The following is a 24,252-nucleotide window of genomic DNA, read 5'->3' on the forward strand; positions in this document are numbered from 1 at the left end:
GGGACAAGAGACTTTGTCTCAAAATAAATAAATAAGTATAAATTAAAAAAATAAAAAATAGAAACCACAAGGTGACAGTTTCACTGGAGATTGTCAGTTAATTGCTAGTAACAATGAGCCTACCCTCACTGTGAGGCACCAAATGGTATCAAGAATCCTGAGAGTTTATTCACCTCATTTGGGTGAGCAGATGATGTACCATAATAGGACCAATCCATGGCTAATATTACAGAGAATTAAGTACACAAAAAATCATTCTGAAAAAGATCTAAACCTTAGAGGTCCTATTTATTTCCCTATTTTCAGCACAACTTAAAAGTATAGTAATTGGCTGGGCGCCGTCGCTCACGCCTGTAATCCCAGCACTTTGGGAGGCTGAGGTGGGCGGATCACAAGGTCAGGAGATCGAGACCATCCTGGCTAACACAGTGAAACCCCATCTCTACTAAAAATACAAAAAATTAGCCGGGCGAGGTGGCGGGCGCCTGTAGTCCCAGCTACTCGGGAGGCTGAGGCAGAAGAATGGCGTGAACCCCAGGGGGCGGAGCCTGCAGTGAGCCCAGATCGCGCCACTGCACTCCAGCCTGGGCGACAGCGAGACTCCGTCTCAAAAAAAAAAAAAAAAAAATTAGCCGGGCCTGGTGGTACATGCCTGTAATCCCAGCTACTCAGGAGGCTGAGGCAGGAGGATCACTGCAACCCAGGAGGCAGAGGTTGCGGTGAGCTGAGATCACGCCATTGCACTCCAGCCTGGGCAACAAGAGTGAAACTCCATCTCAAAAAAAAAGTAGAATAATTAAAATATGCTGGTAGAGAAGAGCATTAATTAATCCTTGCAGGCACCCCTAAAACTACTGAGCCAAAATACACAACCAGGTAAAGAGTCAATGCACCAACATAAAATGTAGATGCTAGTAGGCTGATGGCCCAATTCAAACCTTGATGCTAGGGGAACTCACAAGTAAAACTCAATACTTTATATAAATAAAGCACTGGGCCAGAATGTATAGGAAGTAAAAGGTATATGATCTAGAAGGGAAGACAGGTACACCAACACAAAAAACTATTAGCTAGGCACCGTGGCTTGTGCCTCCCGAGTCACCAGAGGCTGAAGTGGGAGGATCAAGTACTTGAGCCCTGGAGTTTGAGGCTGCAGTGAGCTATGACTGCACCACTGCACTCCAGCCTTGGCGACAGAATGAGATCCCATCTCTAAAAAGGAAAACAAAAGCTATTAAATAACTGAGCTTAAGTCAAGATGGGGCTGGGCGTGGTAGTACATGCCTGTAGTCCCAGCTACTCAGGAGGCTGAGGTGGGAGCTATCTATAGCTTGAGCCTAGGAGTTCAAGTCCAGCGTGAGTAACATAGTAAGACCCTGTCTCTATTTAAAATAATAGTCAAGATGGAAACTCATATTTAGTGATTCAGTTTGACCAGAGAATAAAATCGTGGAGGTCCTGACTTCATGACTCCCTATTATTCACTGCCTCCAGCCTGCACACAGCCATGCAGCCATCTCCATCCTGGAATTCTCTCTCTCAAAACCCAATATGCTCCTAAATGTCTAAAATCTAACTCCTCTGCCTGGCAGTCAGGCAGAAACAAAGAACTGTGTCACCAAGTTCTGGCTCTAGCTCATTTATTCACTGTGTGACCTTGGGAAAGTTCCCTTAACTTCCTTTTTCTTATTTGCAAAACAAGATGGTTTAACTATATACTATTTAATGTCCATTTCAGCTATAAATTCCACTTGGCCAAGCAACTCTACAGCTCACAATGCCTCAGCTTTTGTTCCAGTCAAACAACTCTCCAAGATCCTTCCCACAGCCTACAAGGTGCTGCATGGACTCTACCTCTCTTTTTGGCTCATCTTACACCCTTATCCTACACACCTCTCGACCTCACTCTCTCCTTTCAGGCTAGAATGGCCTTCTTTTAGTTCCTCCGAAATGCCAGGCTCCCTCCTGCTAAAGAGCCTTCCCATGTGCTGGACTCAATGCTTCCTTTTTTAAAATAATAAATATTTCATAACATCCCTTTACCATTGGAAACAAAATGTATACATAATACAAACTAAACAAAACTTTAGTTACATATATATATATGTTATATAGAGTCTTAACTGTAATATAAAGAGAAATAAAAGGAATATAACTTAGTACAAAATTATATATATGCTAATAGTAAATGCTGTGGTACGACTACATTCTAAGTCATAAAAACGTAGTCAAAGCTTGAACCTAAACTTAAAATTACTGAATATCACAGCTACAAAGGCAGACTGATGTGCACATATTGTCTTGGTGATTAAACATCACTACTGGGCCAGGGGCAGTGGCTCACGCCTGTAATCCCAGCACTTTGGGAGGCCAAGGTGGGTGGATCACAAGGTCTGGAGATCGAGACCATCCTGGCTAACATGGTAAAAACCCGTCTCTACTAAACATACAAAAATTAGCCAGGCGTGGTGGCACGTGCCTACAGTCCCAGCTACTCAGGAGGCTGAGGCAGAAGAATCACTTGAACCCTGGAGGCGGAGGTGGCAGTGAGCCGAGATTGCGCCATTGTCCTCCAGCCTGGGCGACAGAGTAAGACTCCGTCTCCAAAAAAAAAAAAAAATCACTACCAACATATGCCACTGGTGACATAAATTTTAAATTTTAGAAAGATAACTCTTGGTAAGGTTCTGAATAAACTAAAGCATAATCTCCTCTAGATTTCCAAAGAAGGTGAATTCTGGGAAAACTGAATATTAAAACCATGCCATTTTTATATTTTGTTTATGTGTAAAATGAAGTTAGGATTTAGGCAATGGTTTCAACCTGGGCTATACATTAGAATAAGAAGGAAATTTTTTTTTGTTTTTTTTTGTTTGTTTGTTTGTTTTTTTATTATTATACTTTAGGTTTTATGGTACATGTGCGCAATGTGCAGGTAAGTTACATATGTATACATGTGCCATGCTGGTGCACTGCACCCACCAACTCGTCATCTAGCATTAGGTATATCTCCCAATGCTATCCCTCCCCCCTCCCCCCAAGAAGGAAATTTTTAAACAATGCTGATGCCGAGGTATCATCTCAAAGATTTTTATGTAATTCGTATGAGGTACAGCCTCATCATCTTTTAAAAACTTCCTAAGTAGGCCAGGCATGGTGTGGCTCACACCTGTAATCCCAACACTTTAGGAGGCCAAGGCGGGCAGATCACTTGAGGACAGGAGTTTGAGACCAACCTGGAAAACATGGCGAAACCCCATTTTCACTAAAAATACAAAAATTAGCTGGGCATGGTCACAAGTGTCTGTAGTCTCAGGCTACCTGGGTGGCTGAGGCAGGAGAATCGCTTGAACCTGAGGCAGAAGCTGCAGTAAGCTGAGATTGTGCCACTGCACTCCAGCCTGAGCAACAGAGCGAGACTCTGTCTCAATCAATCAATTAATCAATCAATCAATAAAGCCTTCTCAAGTGATTTTGATGTGCAGCCAGAGTTGAGATCCACTGTTACGGACTAAAACAAATAGGTTTTCACCTGTGTGAAGTGAAAATTGATGATCTTACAGGACAAAAAACAAATCTTTGCTTTGCAAGACTGTTGCACACTTTATATTACTAAGGCTAACATGACTGGCCTTTGCACACTAAATACTAATACATCCCCCAATAATTGTACAAGCTAAAATCGTCCCCTGCTCTCATTCCTGAAACAGTCCCTAAACATCAGTCCCAACCCCAGATGAGAAACACTGACCTACATAATTCACCTTTCACATCTCAATTCAAACATCACCTCAGAATTTCCTGTTACAATATTATTACATTACTCATTAATAGGAATAAATGTAATAACAATGATAGTATTCCCCACATATTGTAACCACACCTTTGTGGTTTTTTAACCTAACTCATTTATGTGGTAAAATGATTCCACTTCAGTACATAAACACTTTCTTCATTCTGTTTGTGTTTGTTTATTTTGAGATGGAGTCTTGCTCTGTTGCCCAGGCTGGAGTGCAGTGGTACAATTTCAGCTCACTGCAACCACCGCCTCCGGGGCTTAAGCAATTCTCCTGCCTCAGCCTCCCAAGTAGTTCAGATTACAGGTGTGCACCACCACACCTGGCTAATTTTTGTACTTTTATTAGAGATGGGGTTTCACCATGTTGGCCAGGCTAGTCTACAACTACTGACTTCAGATGATCCACCCAGCTCGGCCTCTCAGAATGCTGGGATTATAGGCATGAGCCACCATGCCTGGCCCACTTTCTTCATTCTGTTAAATGGCTACAGAGCATTCAATCATAGGAATGTCCTATTTTTTTTAAAGTAATTCCCCTAGTGAAAAACATTTAAGTTACTTCAGGAATTTTGCCATTATAAACAATAATGCAACAAATAGCCTTCACCATACATCATTTTCCACACATGTGAGTATACCAATAGGATAATGCCTACAAAAAGAATTAATGGGGGCTGGGCGCTGTGGCTCACGCCTGTAATCCCAGCACTTTGGGAGGCTGAGGCGGGCAGATCACGAGGTGAGGAAATCGAGACCATCTTGGCCAACATGGTGAAACCCCGTCTCTACTAAAAATACAAAAATTAGCTGGGTGTGGTGGTGCTTGCCTGTAATCCCAGCTACTCAGAAGGCTGAGGCAGGAGATCCCTTGAACCCGGGAGTCAGAGGTTGCAGTGAGCCAAGATTGTGCCACTGCACTCCAGCTTGGCGACAGAACGAGACTCCGTCTCAAAAAAAAACAAAAAACAAAAAAAACAAATTAATGCTCAGGGCTGAGCAGGGTGGCTCACGCCTGTAATCCCAGCACTTTGGGAGGCTGCGGCGGGTGGCTCACCTGAGGTCAGGAGCCACTGGACCATCATGTACAAATTACAGAGATATTAGACAATACTTGTGAGCAAAATGAAGACCTAAAACCCAGAAGCTCCTCAGTTAGAAAAAATATTAATAGCCTGGGCATGGTGGCTCATGTCTTGTAATCCCAGCACTCTGGGAGGCCGAGGTGGGTGGATCACCTGGGGTTAGGAGGTCAAGACCAGCCAGACCAACATGGTGAAACCCCACCTCTACTAAAAACACAAAAATTAGCTGGGAGTGGTGGCAGGCACCTGTAATTCCAGCTACTTGGGAGGCTGACGCAGAAGAATCGCTTGAACCTGGGAGGCAGAGGTTGCAGTGAGCCGAGATGGTGTCACTGCACTCCAGCTTGGGCAACAGAGTGAGACTCCGTTTCAGAAAATAAAAATAAAAATAAAAAAAGGAAAAATATTAATAATGGAATGGTGGGTGAATGTGCACATCGAGTTAAGACAGCTTGGCCGGGTGCTTTGGTTCACACCTGTAATCCCAGCACTTTGGGAGGCTGAGGCTGGCAGATCACTCAAGCCCAGAAGTTTGAGACTAGCCTGAGCAGCATGGCAAAATCTTTCTCCATGAAAAATACAACAAGTAGCCAGATGTGGTAGCACACACTTATAATCCCAGATACTGGGGAGGCTTGCTTGAGCTCAGGAGGTCTACACCGCAGAGAGCCAAGATGGTTCCACTGCACTCCAGCCTGGGTGACAGAGCAAGACCCTGTCTCCAGAAAAAAAAAAAAAAGAATTCCAGTTGGCTATCCCCAGGAACTCTCGCTCAAAATTTAAGGGGAATGATAACTAGTTCATAAATATGGAACTTGACTTTTGAAAATATATAACTAGGCCGGGTACGGTGGCTCACGCCTATAATCCCAGCACTTTGGGAGGCCAAGGCAGGCAGATCACAAGGTCAGGAAGGGCAGATCATGAGGTCAGGAGTTCGAGACCAGCCTGGCCAATATGGTGAAACCCTGTCTCTACTAAAAAATACAAAAATTAGCCGGGCATGGTGGCACACACCTGTAGTTCCAGCTTCTCGGGAGGCTGAGGCAGGAGAATAGCTGGAACCCGGGAGGCAGAGGTTGCAGTGAGCCAAGTTCACGCCACTGTACTCCAGCCTGGGTGACAGAGTGAGACCCCATCTCAAAAATAAAAGAAAAAGAAAATAAATAACTGCAGCCAGGTACAGTGGCTCAACACTTTGGGAGGCTGAGGTGGGTGGATCACCTGAGGTCAGGAGTTCGAGACCAGCCTGGCCAACACGGTGAAACCCCATCTCTACTACAAATACAAAAATCAGCCAGGTGTGTGGCATGCGCCTGTAATCCCAGCTACTTGGGAGGCTGAGGCAGGAGAATCGGCTTGAACCCAGGAGGCGGAGGCGGCAGTGAGCCGAGATCAGGCCACTGTAATTGCAGTGATATTTATCACTGCAGAAAAACGTTTTAGTTAACAAACTACATTTTTTTTCAGATAACACAATGGCAGCAATTTGTAATGGTTTATGAAGCTACAAGAAAACACTGACTTTAATAGAATCTAAATACAACACCTGCCCGTGGTCCCAGCTACTCTGGAGGCTGAGGTGGGGGGACGCTTGAGCCCAGGAGTTACAGGCCAGCTGGGCAACACAGTAAGTCCCCATCCCTAAAAAAAATAAATAAATACAAGGCCTATACTAAATCAAGAATAAACAATTTTAAGTGATCATATTTCAACTATTTAATGAAATATGAATAGTTATTGTGTAACTATGAACACGTAACTTGTCAGATGTAGTAGTAGACTGGCTACAGAAAAAAGCAACGGTCGGGCAAGGTGGCTCACACCTGAAATCCCAGCACTTTGGGAGGCCAAGGTGGGCAGATCACGAGGTCAGGAGAGCGAGACCATCCTGGGCAACATGGCGAAACCCCGTCTCTACTAAAAATACAAAAATTAGCTGGGCGTGGTGGCACATGCCTGTGGCACATGCCAGCTACTCGGAAGGCTGAGGCAGGAGAATCACTTGAACCAGGGAGTCAGAGGTTGCAGTGAGCCAAGATGGCGCCACTGCACTCCAGCCTGGCGACACAGCAAGGCTCCATCTCAAAAAATAATAATGAAAAAATTTATAAAAAATAAAAAAACTATCAGTAGGCTAACTTATTAAACAGTAAAGGAAAACTTCAAATTGGGTTATAATTCTGATCATCTGAAATACTGATTACTTAAATCACAAAAGCTCATTCATTTAAGCAAGTAAAGTACAAACGTATCAAAATGGAGTTTGACCTCTTGTTGACAGTTACCAATGACTCAGCAGGTAAGGAATTCATGGAATTCAGGCCTTCATGGTCTAGAAAGCATTGTAGCTAAACCACCCAGTTAATACCAAATCATCTGCTGGTTGATTATCTAACTCCTTCTACCATCTTTTCTCAACTTCACAACTGCCATTACTTCTAAGTGGCAGGAGAAGAAAATAAATTTGAAATCAGTAAATATTATAAATTAGTTATTAGAAATACAAGAAAAAACTGTGGTCAGGAATGTGGTTAAACTGTAGTTTAAAATAAAGCCTTTGGATTACCCATGGATTTAGTTTAATCCATATAATCCTCCCCCTGCAGGCATGGATAATCAGGATCGCATTTCCCTTGAGGGCAAATCAGCATTTGCCTGGTGGTCTCCTGAATGCCTGAAGCACCAGAAGACAAACTACAGGACCAGGGATGCTGTCCTTGGGTTTGCACCGCGGAGAATTCTGAGCTGCAGACCTATCTCTAGCAATACTATAATATAGGAGATGACTGCTGAGATTCACATTCTTGATTCCAGCAGTAAGCTAGCTACTCCCAGTTAAAGGGTCAACCTCAGGTGATCTGCTAAATATCTGAGGAGCTATTAAAAGAAAATAAGGAGATATGGCCAGGCGCAGTGGCTCATTCCTGTAATCCCAACACTTTGGGAGGCCCAGGCAGGCGGACCCACCTGACGTTGGGAGTTTGAGACCAGGAGAATCACTTGAACCCGGGAGGCGGAGGTTGCAGTGAGCCAAGATCATGCCATTGCACTCCAGCCTGGGCAACAAGAGCGAAACTCCACCTCGGAAAAAAAAAAAAAAAAAAGAAATGAAGGAGATATACATTCTCGGGGAGAAGGGGGGTCACAAAAAGAAAGATCCTAGGCTAGGTGCCATGACTCACACCTGTAATCCCAGCTCTTTGGGAGGCCAAGGCAGGCAAATCACCTGAGCTCAGGAGTTTGAGACCAGCCTGGGCAACATGGTGAAACACTGCCTCTACAAAATACCAAAAAAAAAAAAAAAAAAGTTAGCTGGGCATAATGGTGCATGCCTGTACTCCCAGCTACTCGGGAGGCTGGAAGGATCACTTGAACCTGGGGAGGTCAAGGCTGCAGTGGGCCACGATTGCACCACTGCACTCCAATCTGGGTGACAAAGTGAGACCCTGTCAAAAAAAAGATTTGAGAAGGCAGCTACAGAGATGGGAAAGGACTCCTTCAAGTATGCCTGGGTCTTGGATGAACTGAAAGCTGAGCATGAACATGGTATCTATCACCACTGATATCTCCCTATGAAAATATGAGAACAGCAAGTATTACGTGACTATCACGGATGCTTCAGAAGACAGAGACTTTATCAATAACATGATTACAGGGACATCTCAGGCTGACTGTGCTGTTCTGATTGTTGCTGCTGGTGTTGGAGAATTTAAAGCTGGTATCTCCAAAAATGGGCAGACCTGTCAGCATGCCCTTCTGGCTTACACGCTGAGTGTGAAGCAACTAATTGGTGTTAACAAAATGGATTCCACTGAGCCACCCTACAGCCAATAGAGATACAAGGAAATCATTAAGGAAGTCAGCATTTACATTAAGAAAATTGGCTACAACCCCAACACAGTAGCATTTGTGCCAACTTCTGGTGGGAATAGTGACAACATGCTGAAGCCAAGTGATAACATGCCTTGGTTCATGGGATAGAAAGTCACCCGTCAAGATGGCAATGCCAGGGGAACCATGCTACTCGAAGCTCTGGACTGCATCCTACCACCAACTCATCCAACTGACAAACCCTTGCATCTGTCTCTCCAGGATGTCTACAAAACTGGTTGATATTGGTACTGTGCCTATAGGCCAAGTGGAGATGGGTGTTCTCAAACCCGGAATGGTGGTCACCTTTGCTCCAGTCAATGTTACAACTGAAGCAGTCTGTTGAAATGCACCATGAAGCTTTGGGTGAAGCTCTTCCTGCAGACAATGTGGACTTCAATGTCAAGAATGTGTCTGTCAAAGATGTTCATCATGGCAACGTTGCTGGTGACAGCAAAAATGACCCACCAATGGAAGCAGCTGGCTTCATTGCTCAAGTGATTATCCTGAACCATTCAGGCCAAATCAGTGCTGGCTATGCCACTGTACTGGATTGTCACACAGCTCACATTGCTTGCAAGTTTGCTGACCTGAAGGAAAAAGACTGATCACCATTCTAGTAAGAAGCTGGAAGATGGCCCTAAATTCTTGAAGTCTGGTGGTGCTGCCATAGTTGATATGGTTCCTGACAAGCCGATGTATGTTGAGAGCTTCTAGGACTATCCTCCTCTGGGTCATTTTGCTGCTCAGGATATGAAACAGAGTTGCCGTGGGTGTCATCAAAGCAGTGGACAAGAAGGCTGCTGGAGCTGGCAAGGTCACCAATTCTGCCCAGAAAGCTCAGAAGGCTAAATGAATATTATCCCTAATACCTGCCACCCAAGTCTTAATCAGTGGTGGAAGAACAGCCTCAGAAATCTTTGTTTCAATCGGCCATTTAGGTTTAATAGTAAATGACTGGTTAATGATAATAATGCACTGTAAACCCCTCAGAAGAAAAGGAGAATGTGTTATGGACCACTTGGGTTTTTTTTTTTTTTTGGCATGTGGCAGTTTTAAATGATTAACGTTTAAAATCAGTAGTTTTTAATGGAAACAACTGGACCAAGAATTGGTCACAGAATTTTGAGACCCATCAAAACAAAGTTTAATGAGAAAAAAAAAAAAGATATGGTAACTCTAAACCAAATAGTTCAGAGCGTACATACACATACATTCTTACAACACATATACTCTGTCACACACTTGTGCAATGGGAGGGTCTCAGATTCAAAAACTAAGTTGTCTAATTAAACTAAAAATTTCTGGCCAGGCACAGTGGCTTACGCCTGTAATCCCAGCACTTTGGGAGGCCGAGGCAGGCGGATCACCTGAGGTCAGGAGTTCGAGACCAGTCTGACTAACATGGTAAAACCCCGTCTCTACTAAATATACAAAATTAGCTGGGCGTGGTGGTAGGCACCTGTAATCCCAGCTACTCAGGAGACTGAGGCAGGAGAATCGCTTGAACCCAGCAAGCAGAGGTTGCAATGAATCGAGACTGCACCATTGCACTCCAGCCTGGGCAACAAGAGCAAAACTCAGTCAATAAATAAATAAATAAATAAATATTCCTGATCTCTAAAAATACTAAATACGATTGAATACAGGATCAAACTATCACATCCTAAAACCAATCCCCTTCAGTCAAGACCAAAATTCAAAGCCTCAAAAAAACAAAACAAGGTGGTTTTGTTCGGCTCCTTATTTTCAAAAAGACTAATGATCCAGGACACAGTGAACAAAATTCACACTTGTTTTTGTCATTAATTGCTTAATGTCTAAAGGCTTGGTCTTTTCAGGGGTAGAGCACCTTAATGAAGATTGAGAGAGTTAAGAATGCCCAATAGCAGGCTGGGTTCAGTGGCTCTAGCCTGTAATCAGAGCACTTTGGGAGGCCAAGGCAGGAGGATGGCTTGAGGCCAACAGCGTGAGACCCAGCCTGGGCAACATAGCACAAGCCTGTGTCTACCTAAGAAATTTTTTTTAGTTAGCCAGGCAGGCATGGCGGTAGATGCCTATAGTACTATTAATAACCACTTAGGAGGCCGGTGCAGGAGGATCACTTGAGCACAGCAGTTCGAGGTTACGGTGAGCTACGATTGTGCCCCTGCACTCCAGCCTGGGTGACAGAGCCAAACCTGGTCTCTTCAAAAACAAAACAAAAAGGCCGGGCCCAGGGGCTCACACCTGTAATCCCAGGACTTTGGGAGGCCGAGGCGGGCGGATCACAAGGTCAGGAGATCGAGACCATCCTGGCTAACACGGTGAAACCCCGTCTCTACTAAAAAAATACAAAAACAAATTAGCCGGGCGTGGTGAGGGCGCCTGTAATCCTAGCCACTCAGGACGCTGAAGCAGGAAAATGGCGTGAACCTGGGAGGCGGAGCTTGCAGTAAACTGAGATCGCGCCACTGCACTCCAACCTGGGCGACAGAGCGAGACTCCGTCTCAAAAAAAACAAAACAAAACAAAACAAAAAAAGGTACCTGATAGAATAATAACTCTAGGGTCTCTGGTTACTGTCTAATTTGCCCAAATCTGGAACCAAAAAAAGGGGGAAGTGTGTTCAGGATATACATTGTACATTCAATCAAAAGATTTTAGAACTAATTTCATTCCTACATTTATTCATTCAACATTAATTAATTTTCTTTTTTTTTTTTTTGAGACGGAGTCTCGCTCTATCGCCCAGGCTGGAGTGCAGTGGCGCGATCTCGGCTCACTGCAAGCTCCGCCTCCCAGGTTGACGCCATTCTCCTGCCTCAGCCTCCCGAGTAGCTGGGACCACAGGCGCCCGCCACCACGCCCGGCTAATTTTTTGTATTTTTAGTAGAGACGGGGTTTCACAGTGTTAGCCAGGATGGTCTCAATCTCCTGACCTTCTGATCCGCCCGTCTCGGCCTCCCAAAATGCTGGGATTACAGACGTGAGCCACAGCGCCCGGCCCCATTAATTAAAATTTTCCAGGCATTGTTCTGGTTCCTGAAAATGCTGCAGGGAAGACAAGGTCCCTGCCATCATGGAGCTTATATTATATTGGAGGAAAAAGACCATAAATAAATGAACAATAAAATAAGCAAGCTGGGAGTGGTGAAATGTGCCTAAAGCTACTGGGGAGGCTGAGGCAGGAGGATCACTTGAGACCAGGAGTTCAAGGCTGTAGTGCCCTATGATACTACCTGTGAATGGCCACTGAACTCCAGCTTGGGCAACATAAGGAGACCCCACCTCTAAAAAAATTTTTATCTTTTATTTTTTATTTTTTTTCTGAGACGGAGTTTCACTCTTGTTGCCCAGGCTGGAGTGCAATGGTGCACCTTGGCTCACTGCAACCTCCGCCTCCCAGGTTCAAGCGATTCTCCTGCTTCAGCATCCAGAATAGCTGGGATTATAGGAGCATGCCACCACATCAGGCTAATTTTTTTTTTTTTTTTTTTTTTTTGTATTTTTAGTAGAGATAGGGTTTTGCCATGTTGGCCAGGCTGGTCTCGAACTCCTGACATCAGGTGATCCGCCCACCTCCACCTCAGCCTCCCAAAGTTCTGGGATTACAAGCATGAGCCTCCGTGTCCGGCCAAATTTTTTTATTTTATTTATTTATTTATTTTTTAGCACTCAAACAGATTATGACAGATAAAGGAAAATTTAATAAAAATAAATAAAGGCTGAGATGGGTGGATTGCTTCAGCCTAGGAATTCAAGACCCCTGAGCAACATAGCAAGATCCCATCTCTATTTTTAAAATAAAATAAAATAAAAATAAACAATAATTCGCTGACATGCAGATAAAGTTTGGATTTACTTCTTAGTGTAATGAGAATCCACTGAACAGGAGAATAAGTAAAAATCACTCTGACTGCTATGTGAAAAATAGAGTAAGAACAGAGGCAAGGAGACCAGTTAGGGAGGTACTACCCAGGAAGAACTGGGGTAGTGGGAATAAAAATAAAATGAAAAACATATGTGGGATATACTTTGGAGGTAAAATTTAGAGTGTGCTCAAGGATTGGCTGTGCGTACAGTGAGGGAGGATGAGACAAAGGGATAAATTAAACATAACTACTAGATTTTACACTCAAACAGGATGGGGAGTGGGGCAGAGGGGTGCTACGACATGAAAACTGCTAGGGTTAGCCGAGCGTGGTGGCGTGCGCCTATAATCTCAGCTACTTGGGAGGCTAAGACAAGAGAATCGCTTGAACCCAGGAGGCGGAGGTTGCAGTGGGCCGAGATCGCACCACTGCACTCCAGCCTGAGTGACAGAGGAAGACTCCGTCTGGCTTGCGGGGACGTCTGGCTTGCGGGGACGGGGCGGGGAGCGGGGGTCGGGACGCAGCGGGAGGGCGGGGAGAAAAGAAAACTGCTGGCCAGGCTCGGTGGCTCCCGCCTGTAATCCCCAGCACTTTGGAAGGCCAAAGCGGTCAGATCACTTGAGCCCAGGAGTTCGACACCAGCCTGGCCAACATAGTGAAACCCCGTCTCCACTAAAAATACAAAAATTAGAGGGACATGGTGGTGGGTGCCTGTAATCCCAGCTACTCGGGAGGCTGAGGCAGGAGAATCGCTTGAAACCGGAAGGCGGAGGTTGCAGTGAGCCGAGATTGCGCCACTGCACTCCAGCCTGGGCAACAAGAGCAAAACTCCATCTCAAAAAAGAAAGAAAGAAAACTGCTAGGGAAGGAATAGGAACGGGAATTAAGAGCTCCATGCGAACCCATTACATTGAAAGACGCCTAAAAACAGACGAAATTAAGATGTCATGTAGGCAGGCAGAAGACTGAAGTTCAGGACTCGAGATAAAAATCTGAGAGGCAACAGCAGTTGACAACAATTTACTTATTTTTAGTTTCTCTACTAAAAATAAATAAACCACAGGACAGGACAATATGAGATCATTCAGAAAGAATACAGGTAGAGAAAGGAATAGGGACAGGCCGGAAGCCCTGGGGCATTAGAATGTTTTGAACTCAACAAGAGAAGGAAAAGTCAAAGAGAGTGAAGAGGAGGAAAGCCATAAAACTCGAGTATCCTAGAAGGTTCCTTTACATAATGTGATTTTCTAGTACACCACCACAACCACCCCCTGCCCACCACAGTCATCCAAATTCTATAAATAAAAAAACGGGGCCCAGGCGCGGTGGCTCACCCCTGTAACCCCAGCACTTTGGGACGACGAGGTGGGCGGATCACCTGAGGTTAGGAGTTCCAGACCAGTCTGGCCAATATGGTGAAACCCTGTCTCTACTAAAAATACAAAAAAATTAGCCAGGCGTGGTGGCGCACGCCTTGTAATCCCAGCTACTCGGGAGGCTGAGGCAGGATAATTCCTCGAACCCGGGAGGCGGAGGTTGCAGCGAGCCAAGATGGCGGGCGCCACCGCACTCCAGCCTGAACGGCAGAGCACGACTCTGTCTCAAAAAAACAAAACAAAACAAAAAATCAAAAGGAACAAGTCCAAGAGAATACACAAATAATAAAGCAGGGGCCGGGCACGGTGGATGACGCCTGCAATCCCAGCACTTTGGGAGGCCGAGACGGGCGGATCACGAGGTCAGGAGATCGAGACCATCCTGGTGAACACGGTGAAACCCTGTCTCTACTAAAAATACAAAAAAAAATTAGCCTGGCGTGGTGGCCGGCACCTGTAGTCCCAGCTACTCGGGAGGCTGAGGCAGGAGAATGGCGTGAACCCGGGAGGCGGAGCTTGCAGTAAGCCGAGATCGTGCCACTAAACTCTAGCCTGGGCAACAGAGCGAAACTCCGTCTCAAAATACTACTACTACTACTACTACTACTAATAAAGCAGGTACTCACTTTCCTCAGTTAAGTATTCTATTTATTTATTGGAGGCGAGGCGCGGTGGCTCACGCCTGTAATCCCAGCATTTTGGGAGGCCAAGGCGGGCGGATCACGAGGTCAGGAGATCAAGACCACCCTGACTAACATGGTGAAACCCCGTCTCTACTAAAAAAAAATACAAAAAATTGGCCGGGCGTGGTGGCGGGCGCCTGTGGTCCCAGCTACTGGGGAGGCTGAGGCAGGAGAATGGCGTGAACCCGGGAGGCGGAGCTTGCAGTGAGCCGAGGTCGTGCCACTGCACTCCAGCCTGGGCGACAGAGTGAGACTCCGTCTCAAATAAATAAAATTAAATTAAATTAAAATAAAATAAAAAATAGTGCTGGGCGCAGTGGCTCACGCCTGTAATCCCAGCACTTTGGGAGGCCGAGGCGGCCGGATCACCTGAGGTCAGGAGTTCAAGACCAGCCTGGCCAACATGGAGAAACTCCTAAAAATACAAAAAATTAGCTGGGCGTGGTGGCGGGCGCCTGTAACCCCAGCTACTTGGGAGGCTGGGGCAGGAGAATTGCTTAAACCCGGGAGGCAGAGCTTGCAGTGAGCCGAGGTCACGCCACTGCACTCCAGCCTGGGCAACAAGAGCAAAAAAACTCAGTCTCTAAATAAATAAATAAATAAAAATAAAATAAAAATAAATAAAAATAAATAAATAATTTATTTATTGGGGCCAGGCACAGTGGCTGACGCCTGTAATCCCAGCACTTTGGGAGGCCAAGGCGGGAGGATCACGAGGTCAAAAGATTGAGACTATCCTGGCCAACATGGTGAAACCCCATGTTTACTAAAAATACAAAAATTAGCGGGGCATGGTGGTGTGCACCTATAGTCCCAGCTAATTTGGAGGCTGAGGCAGGAGAATCGCTTGAACCTGGGAGGTCACAGTGAGCGGAGATCGTGCCATTGCACTCCAGCCTGGCGACAGAGTGAGACTCCATTTCAAAACAAACAAATAAAACAGAGGCCCATAAGACTGGGTAACATCCCCATAGCCCCAGCTGTTTTTACCCAGGTTGAGGCCTAAAACCAAGAGGTGACTTCTGACTCCCAGCCTTTTCACAGTGGCTAGCAGTAGTTCTACTGTTGAGTTCAACAGTCTAAGCTAGACAACTGGGAAAACCTCAAGAAAGAACATAATTTAGACTACAGTGTTCATTTTTCACTTTTTTCCATATAGTTGGCTGACATTCACAAAGCAAGTTGAAGCAAAAGCCTTTATGGGTGAGTCTCTAAGAACACCAAGAAAGATAGGCAAGAGGTGCAAAATGACAAATCAAAACCCAACTTGATTTTCAACACTTCTAAAAAACACTCCGAAGGTGGTGGACTCAGGGTGTGAATCAGGGGTGTAAATTAGATTTTTGTTTCTTAAGTCATTTTGGCTTTAGTGAATACAATTCCAGTTTAAACCTTTAAGATTTTTACTTTCGGCCGGTTGCAGTGGTTCATGCCTGTAATCCCAGCATTTTGGGAGGCCCAGGCTGGCGGATCATTTGAGCCCAGGAGATCAAGACCAGCCTGGCCAACATGGCGAAACCCCCTCTCTACCAAAAATACAAAGATTGGGACGGGCGCAGTGGCTTCCCCTGTAATCCCCGCAGTTTGGGAGGCCGAGGCGGGCGGATACCTGAGGTTGGGAGTCCGAGACCACCCTGACCAACATGGAGAAACCCCGTCTCTACCAAAAAAAAAAAAACAAAATTAGCCGCGTGTGGTGGCACATGCCTGTAATCCCAACTACTCGGGAGGCTATGGCAGGAGAATCGCTTGAACCCGGGAGGCGGAGGTTGCGGTGAGCTGAAGATCACGTCATTGCACTCCAGCCTGGACAACAAAAGCGAAACTCCGTCTCAAAAAAAAAAAAAAAAAAAAAAAAAATTTAAAGATTGGCCAGGCGTGGTGGCACGCCCCTGTAGTCTCAGCTACTAGGGAGGCTGAGGGAGGAGGATCGCTTGAACCCAGGAGGCGGAGGTTGCAGTGAGCCAAGATGGCGACATTGCACTCCAGCCTGGGCGACAGACCAAGACCCTGTCTCAAAAAACAACAATTTTTTTTTTAAAAAAGAAGCAAGATTCGGTCTCAAAAAGATTTTTTTTTTTTCTTTTTGAGACAGGGTATCGCTCTGTTGCCCAAGCTGGAGTCCAGTGGTGCCATCTCGGCTCACTGCAACCTCCGCCTCCGGGGTTCAAGGGATTCTCCTGCCTCAGCCTCCCAAGTAGCTGGGATTACAAGCGCCCGCCACCACGCCCTGCTAATTTTTGTGTTTTTGGTAGAGAGGGTTTCACCATGTTGCTCGGGCTGGTGTCGAACTCCTGGAATCAAGTGACCCGCCCGCCTCGGCCTCCCAAAGTGCTGGGATTATAGGCGTGAGCCAACGCACCCGGTCAGAAAAAAGACTTCACTTTCTTCCATACCTGCATTCTGAAACTGGGTTAAGATCCTTATCTGACCACCCTTTCCTGTGCTACATGATTATGACTTAAACAGTTCTGCTTTTACCATAAAATCTTACAATGTAGCATAAAAATCCCCAAATGATTAATGAACTGCTGAGACCTCTGACTCGTTGGAGATAATTTTATTACGAATCTTATCTCCAAACTTCCATTCAGTGCTTCAAAATAAGTACTCATCTTATTTAATTATCATGACTTCACCAGACAGTCACACTGCCCACAATGATGTTTACAAAAGCACTTGTTACTCCCTTTGGATATAGCAATGCAGAAAAAAGAGTCTGTTTCCATACTCTTCGTGTGTTTATACTCTGTAACAAGTGGCAGAGTTCAAGTGTCACTTGAGATGAAACAGCGAAGCACTTCAAGTTTACGTCCCATCATCTTTCATCCTAAGCGAATCCCGAATTTGCTCGGTTTCATTTCAGCAGTAATTCCCACTCAGTACCTGAGACAGGCTTCCAATTCAGCCCCTGCGGGAAAAGAGACTGCAGGATTCTAGTAAGAGACTATAGGATTCTATTGTGGCCACTGCGAGGTAACAGGCTCCAATATTAAGCAACTCCAGTATCGGTTATTGCAACACCAGAGCAGATCGGAAATAAATGTGCCCCCAAACGCACGCCAGCAGCCGGGAATTAGCAATAGCTAACACGAGATGCTGCAGCAGGGGTATCATTTACTTAGCACTTGTTCAGTTATGCCTAACCTCACAACAACCCTATGGTGTATGTATTATTATTTCCATTTAACACATCAGGATATTTTGGCCCAAGGCCCCAGGACGGGTCAGCAGCGGCTCTGGGATTCGAAAACATGTCCGTAACCTAATAACCCTGGGTCCACGCCTCTGAAATACACTTCTGCGCAAAAAGGCACCTGAGGGTCGGCAAGTTCTGGAGGTGTCCGCATCGACGCAGGACGCGAGGAGGCCGTCTCTCCACAGAGACCCACCTCAGGAACGGGACCCAAAGCGACAGTGGCCCAGGACGCCCGGCAGCGTCTCTGCCGCCCGGGGACCGGGGCGGCGCCACTCACCTTGGAGAGCCCAGGGCGGGCCGCAACCAAGCCAGACGCCCCCACGGGCCGGTAGGCGGTTATCCTCCAAGCTGGCAGGAAGCGCGGTGCAACCACAAGAGTCGCCAGCGCCGCAGGTAGCGGCAAGCTAGAACGCACCGCCAGCCCGCCCGGGGGCACCGCAGCTGGCGCCGCGACCCAGCCGCTCCTCAGCCGCGCCGCATCCGGGTCCCGGCCGCCGCACTCACCTGCCTGGCGCTCTGCCGCCGCCGCCTGCTACTATTCCAAGTGCGCAGTCAACAGCCCAGGCCGCCGCAACCACTCCGCTCCGGCGCCCCCATCCCTGCCTCTCTCGATCACCTCCCGCCTGCCCCGCGCAGCACTACACTCGCCCGGTCCCCACTGCCATGGCCCGCTCCGCCGCAGCAGCCGCACAGGCCGACAGAGCACGCGCGCGCCGCCGCCGTACCCGCGCCCGTGTGCGCGCGCGCGGACCTCTCAGGCCGGCGTCCCAGCAGCCCCCGCCCCGCCCTGCGCCGCCCTCGGGCCAATCCCGGGCCCCGCGGTGGCGGCGGCGGCGGCAGCGGGGCTGGCAGGGCGTGGAGAGAGGCCTCACTGCCGATTCTTCTCCCGATGCCCGGCTGCGACGTTGCTGCACGGCCTTTCCTAACTCTCTTTGCGTCTCCCAGAGGACTGCGGAATAGGGAATCCCCGGCAAGTCGCCTTCAGGAGAGACCCATCACCCGCTGCGGCCTCCATAACCTCCTCCCGAGAGATTCCGCTGTTCCTAGGTTCCTTGCTGGCCTTTTCTTCCCAGCCCTTCTCCCTGTTCTGCGACATGGACTGACTCCTGAATTCTTGGACGCAGCACTTATTTTTTTCCCGCTACCCATCTCCGTCTTTCACTCCCTTTGTGAGGATAGGGCGCTAGCTCGGCTGCCTCACAGCTGGCCCTTCAGTTCCTACACTGTGAACGGTTGTTTCAAGGGAAAAGTCCAGCCTTTCAAGCCCAAGATTCTTGTTCTTTGTTCAATTTTGCAGTAACAACACCTAACATTTGTCTGCAGAGCCTTAAACTTTACCACTTTTTGCCTATCTTGTCTCCTGTTACCTTTGACCCCAACCACGAAATATCACAGTCCTCTTTCTAGTGGGACACTTAAATTTTACTTACTGAAAACCAACATTTTAACTCACGCCAAAGCTAGTATACTCTAACGTAATGCTCCTATATTACCCTGGACAAATAGTTGAGTAGTCAGGGATAAAATCTAGAAGTACAATATAATAAAAAGCAAACGTGACAAATTAATTAAGTGACAAACCAATAGTTTATTTGAAAAATGCTCCTAGTTTTTTTTATTTTTTATTAATTTATTTATTTTGAATCAGAATTTCGCTACTGTTGCCCAGGCTGGAGTGCAATGGCGCGATCTTGGCTCACCGCAACTCTGCCTCCCTGGGTCAAGCGATTCTCCTGCCTCAGCCTTCCTGAGGATTACAGGCATGCGCCACCACGCCCGGCTAATTTTGTATTTTTAGCAGAGACGGGGTTTCTCCACGTTGGTCAGGCTGGTCTCGAACTCCCGACCTCAGGTGATCCGCCCGCCTGGGCCTCCCAAAGTGCTGGGATTACAGACATGAGCCACCGTGCCCGGCCAATGATCCTGGTTTTAACTGACTTTCGATTTAAAGCAAGAACATTTAAAAATAAATTCCAGAAGAGGCTGTAATACCAACACTTTGGGAGGCCGAGGCGGGCAGATCACTTGAGCCCAGGAGTACAAACCTAGCCTGGGCAATATAGCGAGACTGACAAAAATGACGTGAGTGTGGTGATGTGCATCTGTTGTCCCAGCTACTTGGGAGACTGAGGTGGGAGGATCATATGAATCCGGGAAGTCGAGGGAAGTCGAGGCTGGTGTGAGTCTAGATAACGCGGTAGCACCACTGCACTCCAGCCTGGGAAATAGAGCAAGACCCTGTCTAGGAAAAAAAAAATCCAGAAGAATTAAAAAATATTAAAATTTACAAAACAGAAACTTAACAGGAAAAAAAAATTTTTTTGAAACAGAGTCTCATTCTGTTGCCCAGGCTGGAGTGCAGTGGCACCATCTCAGCTCATGGCCACCTCCACCTCCCAGGTTCAAGCAGTTCTCTTGCCTCAGCCTCCAGAGTAGCTGGGATTACAGGCACCCGCCACCACACACGCCTAATTTTTTTTTCTTTTTTCGAGACGGAGTCTTGCTCTGTCGCCAGGCTGTAGTACAGTGGCACGATCTCGGCTCACTGCAACCTCCGCCTCCTGAGTTCAAGGGATTCCCCTGCCTCAGCCTCCCAAGTAGCTGGGACTACAGGCGCGCACCACCATGCCTGGCTAATTTTTTGTTTTTTAGTAGAGACGGGATTTCACTGTGTTGGCCAAGATGGTCTCCATCTCTTGACTTCGTGATCTGCCCGCCTCAGCCTCCCAAAAGTGATGTGATTACTGACCAGTGAGGCAGAAATTTTAAGCAAGACAGGAAGCCCAGAACCATTATAGAAAAAAGAAAAATATTTGCCTACATAAATATTTTGAAGGTTTTGCATGACCTCACAGTGACAAGTTTTGAAAAAGAGAAAACACAATAGGTTGGGCATGATGGCTCACGCCTGTAATCCCAACACTTTGGGAGGCCGAGGCAGGTGGATCACCTGAGGCCGGGAGTTTGAGACCAGCCTTGCCAATATGGTGAAACCTCATCTCTCTCTACTAAAAATACAAAGATTAGCTGGGCGTGGTGGTACAGGCCTGTGATCCCAGCTACTCTGAAGGCTGAGGTGGGAGAATCGCTTGAACCCAGGAGGCAGAGGTTGCAGTGAGCTGAGATTACGCCACTGTACTCCAGCCTGGACAACAGAGCAAGACTCTGTCTCAAAAATAAATAAATAAATAAATAATAGAAATGCATGGCCGGATGCTGTGGCTCACTCCTGTAATCCCAGCACTTTGGGAGGCCAAAGTGGGCAGATCACCTGAGGTCAGGAGTTTGAGACCAGCCTGACCAATATGGTGAAACCCCGTCTCTACTAAAAATACAAAAATTATCTGGCCATGGTGGTGGGCACTTGTAGTGCCAACTACTCGGGAGACTGAGACAGAATTGCTTGAACCTGGGAGACAAAGATTGCAGTGAGCCGAGATAGTGCCACTGCACTCCAGCCTGGGCGACAGAGCTAGACTCCATCTCAAAAACAGAAAACATAAATAAATAAATAAATTAATTAAATTAAAATCCATTTATAGAACCTCTTTTATGTTAGAGATATAATGTGTTGGCCAGGTGTGGTGACTCACATCTGCAATCCTAGCACTTTGGGGGCCAAGGCGGGTGGATCCCTTGAGCAATTTTTTTTTATTTTTATTTTTGAAAAAAGATATAATGTGTTTGCCATATTTTTCTGCAGTTCTAGTCCATCTATTGTGTTTTTTCTTTTTATTTTCTTTTTCTTTTTTTTTTTTTGAGTTGGAGTCTGACTCTGTCGCCAGGCTGGAGTGCAGTGGCATGATCTCGGCTCTCTGCAACCTCCACCTGCAGAGTTCAAGCAATTCTCCTGCCTCAGCCTCCCGAGTAGCTGGGACTAAAGGGGTGCACCACCACGCCCAGCTACGTTTTTTGGGGTTTTTTTTGTATTTTTAGTAGAGACAGGGTTTCACCATGTTGGCCAGGATGGTCTCAATCTCTTGACCTCGTGATCTGCCCACCTCGGCCTCCCAAAGTGCTGGGATTAGAGGCATGAGCCACTGCACCTGGCCTTATGTTTCTTTTTCTTTTTTCTCTTTTCTTTTCTTTTCTTTTCTTTTGAGATGGAGTCTCACTCTTTCAACCAGGCTGGAGTGCAGTGGCATGATCTCGGCTCACTGCAACCTCCACCGCCTGAGTTCAATCGATTCTCATGCCTCAGCCTCCAGAGTAACTGGGACTACAGCCCGGCACCACCACACCCGGCTAATTTTGTTTTTATATTTTGTACAGATAGGGTCTCACTATGTTGGCCAGGCTGATCTTGAATGCCTGGGCTTAAGCGATCCACCCACCTCAGCTTCCCAAAGTGCTGGGATTATAGGCATGAGTCACCATGGCCAGAAATAAGAATCTCTTTTTTTTTTCCTTTTTTTTTTTTTTTTTTGAGATGGAGTGCAGTGGCATGATCTCAGCTCACTGCAACCTCTGCCTCCTGGGTTCAAGTGATTATCCTGACTCAGCCTCCTGAGTAGCTGGGACTACAGGTGCGCGCCACCACACCCAGCTAATTTTCATATTTTTAGTAGAGACGGGGTTTCACCATATTAGCCAGGCTGGTCTGGAACTCCTGACCTCGTGATCACCCGCCTCAGCCTCCCAAAGTGCTGCGATTACAGGTGTGAGCCACAGCACCCAGCTGCTTTTTTTTTTTTTTTTTTTTTCCTGAGGGAGAGTCTTGCTCTGTTGCCCAGGCTGGAGTGCAATGGTGCAATCTCTGCTGCTCACTGCAACCTCCACCTCTTGAGTTCAAGCGATTCTCCTGCCTCAGCTCCCCGAGTAGCTGAGACTACAGGCACCTGACACCATGCCTGGCTAATTTTTATATTTTTTTAGATTCGGGGTTTCACCATGTTGGCCAGGCTGGTCTTAAACTCCTGACCTCAGGTGATCTGCCTGCCTCGGCCTCCCAAAGTGGTGGGATTACAGGTGTGAGCCACCGCACCCAGCCAACAATAAGAAACTTGAGAGATGAGATCATCCTGGATGTAGGATGGGTCCAAACCCAATGACAAGTGTCCTTATAAGAGAAGGGCAAAGAGAGATATGACACAGAGAAACGTAGAGAGGAGGGTAATGTGAAGAAGGAGGCAAAGGTTGGAGTGATACATCTACAAGTGGAGAACACCAAAGATTGCTGCCTCTGTTTCTCCACTTCCTGTACTGTCTTCAAAAATCAGCACAAGGGGCTGGGCGCGGTGGCTCATGCCTGTAATCCCAGCACTTTGGGAGGCCAAGGTGGGCAGATCACCTGAGGTCAGGAGTTCAAGACCAGCCTGGTCAACATGGGGAAACCCCATCTCTACAAGAATACGAAAATTAGCCAGGCATGATGGCAGGTGCCTGTAATCCCAGCTATTCGGGAGGCTGAGGTGGGAGAATCGCTTGACCCCGGCAGGTGGAGGTTGTAGTGAACCGAGATCACGCCACTGCACTCCAGCTTGAGCAACAGAGCAAAACTCCTTTTCAAAAAAAAAAAAATTAGCACAAGGCCGGGCGCAGTGGCTCATGCCTGTAATCCCAGCTACTCAGGAGGCTGAGGCAGGAGAATCGTTTGAACCCAGGAGGCAGTGGTTGAAGTAACCCGAGATCGTGCCAATGCACTCCAGCCTGTGTGACAGAGTGAGGCTCCATCTCTAAAAAAAAAAAAAAAAAAATGACCCAGTCACATGTGCCAAGGCCATCAGTCTTGGGAGGGAAAGGACAGAAAGTAAAAAGCAGATGGAGAATGGAGGGGAAGAGGGAAGGGTGAGCAGTAGCAACTTAAAAGACAAATTCTGCAACAGAAAATTAAACTTAAGGACCAGATGAGAGGGCAGTGACATTGGAGGGGGAGGGTGAAGCAAAAACCATTTTTGAATTTCTGTGTTTTCTTCAGGCAAGGTAATTTCACAAATGCGTGATTACTAATATCACTTATAAATATAGACTGTTTATGCGGCTTTAAAAGGGCTATCTGGGGACAGGGCACAATGGCTCACACCTGTAATCTCAACACTTCGGAAGCCACAGGCAGGAAGATCTTTTGAGGCCAGGATTTCAAGACCAGCCTGACCTTGAACTTGAAACAGAACTAGACCCTGTCTTTTTTTTTTTTTTTTTTTTTTTTTTTTTTGGAAAGAGAGTCTCTCACTGTGTCACCCAGGCTGGAGTGCAGTGTCATGATCTTGGCTCACTGCAACCTCCGCCTCCCAGGTTCAAGCCATTCTCCTGCCTCAGCCTCCTGAGTAGCTGGGAGTACAGACCACGTCTGGCTAATTTTTTTTGTATTTTTAGTAGGGGCGGGGTTTCACCATGTTGACCAGGCTGGTCTTGAACTCCTGACCTCAGGTGATCAACCTGCCTCG

At 46.8% G+C, this 24,252-nt stretch overlaps 1 protein-coding gene and 1 pseudogene across 7 annotated transcripts in view; one reads left to right on the forward strand and one right to left on the reverse strand.

The window, feature by feature from the left end:
- Window positions 1–18,620, reverse strand: part of PIK3CB (phosphatidylinositol-4,5-bisphosphate 3-kinase catalytic subunit beta) — a 184,283-nt gene extending 165,663 nt beyond the window's left edge. For 2 of the 7 annotated variants that reach the window (XM_024245077.3, XM_002814095.5), the window contains exon 1: window positions 18,371–18,620. The gene's annotated coding sequence lies outside the window, so the exon portion shown is untranslated. Of the gene's footprint in view, window positions 1–18,143 lie in introns of all 7 variants that reach the window. The other 5 variants (XM_063722225.1, XM_009239355.3, XM_054552698.2 and 2 more) reach the window with 3 other exon arrangements.
- On the forward strand, window positions 8,346–9,675 carry LOC103890260 (elongation factor 1-alpha 1-like; annotated as a pseudogene).
- Window positions 18,621–24,252: the final 5,632 nt, after the last annotated feature.

This window comes from Pongo abelii, chromosome 2 (genome assembly GCF_028885655.2).
Source record: "Pongo abelii isolate AG06213 chromosome 2, NHGRI_mPonAbe1-v2.0_pri, whole genome shotgun sequence".
NCBI classification, from domain to species: Eukaryota; Metazoa; Chordata; class Mammalia; order Primates; family Hominidae; genus Pongo; species Pongo abelii.